We start from the raw sequence: 6,587 nt of genomic DNA on the forward strand, positions 1-6,587 counted from the left end.
TATTGGACTTGGAAATGTGTGGAGATTTCCATATCTCTGCTACAAGAATGGTGGTGGTGAGTTTTTCTCAGTCTAGCTTTGCTACGCAAACCTCCACTTTAAAAAAAAAAAGAGTGTAGCGTAGTGTCAGATATTGCATGCAAACTTTTTTTAAACTTTCATCTCTAGAATATTTGGTATTTTTATGGTAAATGGTTAGAGTACCGTTTTATTATTTAAGACACAACTATAAGATAGTTGTATTTGTTTTACTTGTTAGGTCGCCTCTTGATATTGTTACTGTAAAATATAATAATATAAACAAAAAAAAGACAATGATTGAATGAAACAATATCTCCTAAACTTGGAAAATAAAATATCTATTGATACATTGCCAAATGCATTAGTATAAATGCATACAGGTTTGTATTACTCACATTTACTTTCAGCAATCCTGAGGCTTGTACACAGTAAAACTCTCCTACTTCAGCCTATCTCCATTCACTTCACATCTGACGTTTAACGATGTGACAGGTTATGAAAGACTAAGAATATAATGTACTGCCTATTATTGTGCAAATAGCAGACTCACATTCTTTGAGAGATTTTTTGCAGATATGAAAGTTCAGTACCGTTATCATAATTTTTGTGGCAACAGGATGGAATATAATGTTTTAGTGAACTGCTACAGTACAACGAATACATTTGAATAAATTAAACTGATATCAACACTTATATAACACTGAAATCATAAAGATGAGGGGAAAACCTAACATTTTACACTGTTGGTCAGACAAATATATGTTTCAGTCTACTCATAAATAAATAAAGTGTAAAATGATGTGTTGCAGAAATACATTGTGTCATTATCAGCATACTTTGTAGTAATTATTGCTGAGTAATAAAATAATGATTTTCTTCTAATGTAATAAAGTTTTAGAAAGCTGAATGGTCTGTAGTCAAGGTGTATTGGAGCTTTTGTGTGAGATTGTACCGACAAGCATGTCAAAACATGTAACAATGCTCTGTATTGAACAATATTGTGTCCAAACATATTCCACAAAGAAGTTTGTCAAACTTCTGAAGGAATTTAGAAGTTTACATTTACTTCTGCTCCTTTGTCAAGCATCCCAGTAAAGGAATGTTGGAAAGGTGGGCGCCACATCAAAGTCAAATAATAATATTCTAGAGGAATATTCAACCGTTAGAATTCAGAACATGAACACCACTAAAACTGCTGTTAAACAAACAGCAACCTCAGACTGACTCCTGATGAAAATAGCAATACTCTTGAAAAGTTGGTTGGTCTATCTGAAGGCGTTAAACTGATTATGAAAATATAGCAAGAGTATTGCTATTTCAAAAGTAACGTGTGTGCGTGTACCAGATTGTTTCAAATGTGAGAAAGTTGGCAATCGCCTGAAGCGTTTAAAGGCGTATACAATGTCAGAGGTTTTCGACACGCCAGCGTTATATCACCCCAAAAAGGGAGTTGAATCAGCAGCGTGGGTGCAGGCGGTTCATTAAGTTGTAGCTAAATTTAAAGAAGCGATTCCTTCTGTATTTGATTCGATACCACGTCTCAATATAACAGAGGACTCCTGGTCTAACTTTAGTCCGTCCCAGATTGATCATCTTGTTGACAGTGCCACAGGCTCTCTGAGAATGACACTGGACTCGATAGCCCCTCTGAAGAAGAAGACAGTGAGGAAGAGGAGGTTTGCTCCCTGGTATAACCCTCAGACCCGCAAACTGAAGCAAACGTCACGAAAGCTTGAACGCATATGGCGTTCAACTAATCTCGAAGAATCCCGCTTAGTTTGGCGAGATAGTCTTAAAACATATAAGAAGGCCCTCCGTAATGCCAGAGCAGCCTATTACTCATCAATAATAGAAAAAAATTAAAACAACCCCAGGTTTCTCTTCAGCACTGTAGCCAGGCTGACAGAGAGTCACAGCTCTGTGGAGCCGAGCATTCCTATAAACCTTAGTGGTAATGACTTTATGAACTTCTTTAATGAAAATATTTTAACTATTAGGGACAAGATTAATATTCTCTTGCCCATAACCAGTGCCAATCTGTCCTCAAGTGGAATGGCCTTGGAAACCGCTGTATGCCCTGGTGTATATTTGGAGGGCTTTTCTCCCATCAACCGTGACCAATTATCTTCAACGGTTTCTACTTCTAACACATCTACCTGTCTCTTGGACCCCATCCCGACGAGGCTGCTTAAAGACGTTTTGCCTTTAATTGGCGGCTCTCTGTTAGATATTATCAATGTGTCTCTGCTAACAGGCCACGTACCACACTCCTTCAAGGTGGCTGTTATTAAACCTCTCCTGAAGAAGCCCACTCTGGATCCAGAGGTATTGGCTAACTACAGACCGATCTCTAACCTCCCCTTCCTCTCCAAGATCCTTGAGAAAGTGGTCGAAAATCAGTTGTGCGACTTTCTACATCATAATAGTTTATTTGAGAAATTTCAATCAGGATTTAGAAAACACCACAGCACCGAGACGGCACTGGTGAAAATTACAAATGACCTCTTAATGGCAGCAGATAAAGGACTCCTCTCTGTCCTGGTCTTGTTAGACCTTAGTGCTGCATTCGACACCATTGACCATGACATCCTGTTACAGAGACTGGAGCAGTCGATTGGCATTTCAGGCACGGCACTAATTTGGTTTAAATCCTATTTATCAGATCGATCTCAGTTTGTATTTGTAAACGATGACGCCTCGATAACCACCAACGTTAATCACGGAGTTCCACAAGGTTCTGTGCTTGGACCAATTTTATTTACCTTATACATGCTTCCTTTGGGCAATATTATCAGGAAACACTCCATAAACTTTCATTGTTATGCAGATGATACTCAACTATATTTATCGATAAAACCAGAGGAGAGCAACCAACTCTGTAAAATTCAAGCATGTCTTTTTTTATTTTTTTTATTCTCTTTTTATTCAGCTTTTCACATGTTTGCAATCATAGACAATACAGTGTACTCTGTACGCCTTCTGTAGTTAACCGTCAGATCACATTTAAATATTTTTGGATAATACAGAGGCAGGCCTCACTGACCTTCAAGTAAACATGCTATAGCATAAAAACACACACAAAATAATAATTTAAAAATAAATAAAAAAAAAAAAAAAACACACAAAATTATGGGGTGAACCTGAAACTTATTCAAACAAGGGGGGTATTGAAATATAAAAAAAAAAATATATATATATCATATATATATATATATAAATAAAGAGTCCCTTCTAGACAAATGATGGTCGTATTGGTGTAACATAGATTATCCATTTTTCCCATCTAGACAAAAAGATTCCCTGTTGCAGTCTCAAAGCAAGGGTTATCCTCTCCATCTTAAAAATGTCATACACAATATCAATCCACTCATCCAAAGTAGGTTTTCCTGGTTTTAACCACATTCTGGTGATTGCCTTCTTGCAAGCAGCACTCAGGATTCTAAACAGATATCTGTCTTTAGAGGAAAACATTTCTAGTGGTAAAACACCCAAATATAACGTTTCGAATTTAAATGAAATATCCACCCGAAAAACTTTTTCTAACACTCCATGAACCTGCTGCCAGAAAGGACTCAAAGATGTGCAAGACCAGAATATATGGAAATGGTTTGCCATAATGCATCCACACTGTCGCCAGCATGCAGAGGAATTAGTGTAATGTCTCTTCTGAGCTGGAGTAATGAAAAACCTTATGAGGTTTTTCCAACAAAACTCTCGCCATGAGGTTGAACTTGACGTTTTCCATTGCATCTCACATAAATTCTCCCAGTCTTCTTCCTCCAGAACTAAATTTCCTTCCCTTTCCCATTTTTGTTTTACATACAGCGAGTTACCTTTTGTTTCTTGTAAACTCCTATAGATTTTGAAACAGCTTTCTTGTTGGAACCCTCAAGATAGGCATCTTTAAAAACTTTTAACAAAGTGTTATCCCAGTGCACTTGTATGCTCTCCCTCTGTATTTTATCAATGTAATGTCGAACTTGAAGGAACCTGTAGAAATCATCACTTTTCAGATCAAACTGCCCCTTCAGATTCTGAAAGCTGTTCATGGACCCCTTGTGAAGAAATGTGCAGTAGGCTGTCAGGCCTTTTGAAGACCAACACTTGAATCTTGCATCCCATCTTCCAGGTAGAAATTCTGGATCATACACACACCATCTTAAAACCTTTACAGCCTCCCTCAAGTGTTTTTGAGTTACCAGTCTGTTCCACACCTTAAGCGACAGACAGATCCATGGGTTTTTCAGTTTGATTAGTTTATTCATCAAGACCTTATCCCCAATCGCAGCTTGAATTGGAAATTCCTCTGATATAGCACTCTCCATCTCCTTCCACCTAGCAACGTACTTTGGATTGCACCAGCATATTAATGGTCTCAATTGAGCCGCAATATAGTAATCCTTTAAACATGGGAGTGCGACACCACCCTTGTTTTTAGCCAATTGTAGACTCTGATATTTAAATCTTGGCTTTCGTCCCTGCCAAATGTACCTTGAGATAAGTTTATCCCATTCCTGAAATTGTTGGTCAGATAGTTCCAGTGGAAGGGACTGGAAGAGATACAGCAGTCTCGGCAAAATAACCATTTTAACCGATTCAATGCGTGAAATAAGACTGAGAAAAGGAACAAGGTCCCATCTCCTTATGTCTTCCCTAATCTTTTGGTTCAAAGGTAGATAATTAAGTAAAAAAAGTTTTGTCAAATCTATTGGAATATTTACTCCCAAGTACTTAATGGATTCAGCATCCCACCCAAATGTATAGTTTTTCTTCATATTTACTGAGGGGCAGTACTTAAAACTCAGAATTTGTGTCTTCAAAACATTCAATTTATATCCAGAGAAGGATCCATATTGTTCTAAAGTTGAAAATAACTGGACCAGAGATTGTTCTGGGCTGGATAGATACACCAATATGTCATCAGCAAATAAAGAGATCTTTTGCTCCACCCCATTCATTACTATTCCCTTGATACTGTTATTTTGAATAATCCACTGGCTCAGAGGTTCGATAAAGATCGCAAACAAGAGAGGGCTAATTGGACAGCCCTGTCTCGTTCCCCGCTCCAATGGGAAGGAATTTGAAACGGCTCCATTAATTTTGATTCTCGCCCTGGGTCTATCGTATAGAGCCTGTATAGTTTTTATAAAGCTACTGTGAAATCCAAATGTGTCTAAAATTCTAAACAGGAAGGTCCAATTTACACAATCAAATGCTTTTTCTGCATCTAACCCAACTAATACTGCTTCCAAATTACTTTCAGTTATATGGTTAATTATATGTAGTGACCTTCTGATACTATCATGGGTTTGTCTTTCTTGTACAAATCCTGTCTGATCAAGGCTAATAATTTGTGGTAATAATCCCTCTATTCGTTTGGCTAGTATATGGGTAAAGATTTTGTAATCCTGGTTCAACACGCTAATTGGCCTAAAATTACTGCATTCAGTTTTATCCTTTCCCTCTTTTGGAATAAGGGATATGACTGCCTCCTTCCAGGAGGGCGGGATAATGTTCTCCTTAAGTACCCAGTTAAAGGTAGACTGCAACATAGATACCAATGACCCTTCCATCACCTTGTACCATTCCGAGGGAAACCCGTCTGGGCCTGGGGCCTTATTTGATTTAAGATGTGCTATAGCTAAGCTAATTTCTTTCTCTGTTATTTCAACTACCATCTGACTTCCCTGCTCACTAGTCAGTTTAGGCAGATGTACCCCCTTGAAGAAAGCCTCCATTTTCTCCCCATCAATTTGAGGTTGGGAGTATAGCTTTCGATAATATCCTTCAAAACAATTTTGTATTTCTTTTAGTTTATACTGTATGGAATTAGTAATAGGATTTCTAATTTTATTAATTGAATTCTCTGCTTGTTGTTTTTTCAGCCTATAGGCTAATAATTTACTGGCTTTTCCTCCTCCTTCATAGTATTTCTGTTTGGTGAAAATTAACTTTTTTTGTATATCTTTAGTGTAAATCTCATTTATTTCATTCCTTTTCTTTTGGAGCAATCCTCTTATTGTCTGATCATTTGAATCTTTATGATTTTGTTCCAATTGTTTTAATTCTCCTTGTAACTCATCTAACTCTTTTTGCTTGGCTCTTTTAAAGCGAGCACTGTATCCAATTATCTGCCCTCGAAGCACAGCTTTACATGCGTCCCACAGTATTGGAGGGGAAACTTCACCATTATCATTTTGTTCCAAGTACTCAGTGATATCCTTCTTCATTTGGTCCCTCATATTATTCAGTAAATATGTATTTAATCTCCATAACGTGTTTCTTTGATCCTGCTCCAGATTAAATTTTAAATAAATAGGGCAATGATCTGAAAGGTCCATGATCCCCATGTCGCAGCCCCCCACCCTGTGCAAATCTTTACCAAAGGTTAGAAAATAATCAATCCTTGAATAAACCAAATGTGGATTAGAAAAAAAAGTATAGTCCCGCTTTGAGGGATTTATTTCTCTCCAGACATCTACCAAACCAATATCCTCCATTGCCAATTTGAATTTCTTGTTTATCAGCTTGGGCTGCCTAATATGCACATTTGAAGAGTCCAGTAT

The sequence above is a fragment of the Pseudoliparis swirei genome, chromosome 18 (assembly GCF_029220125.1).
Source record: "Pseudoliparis swirei isolate HS2019 ecotype Mariana Trench chromosome 18, NWPU_hadal_v1, whole genome shotgun sequence".
In the NCBI taxonomy this organism is placed as follows: Eukaryota; Metazoa; Chordata; class Actinopteri; order Perciformes; family Liparidae; genus Pseudoliparis; species Pseudoliparis swirei.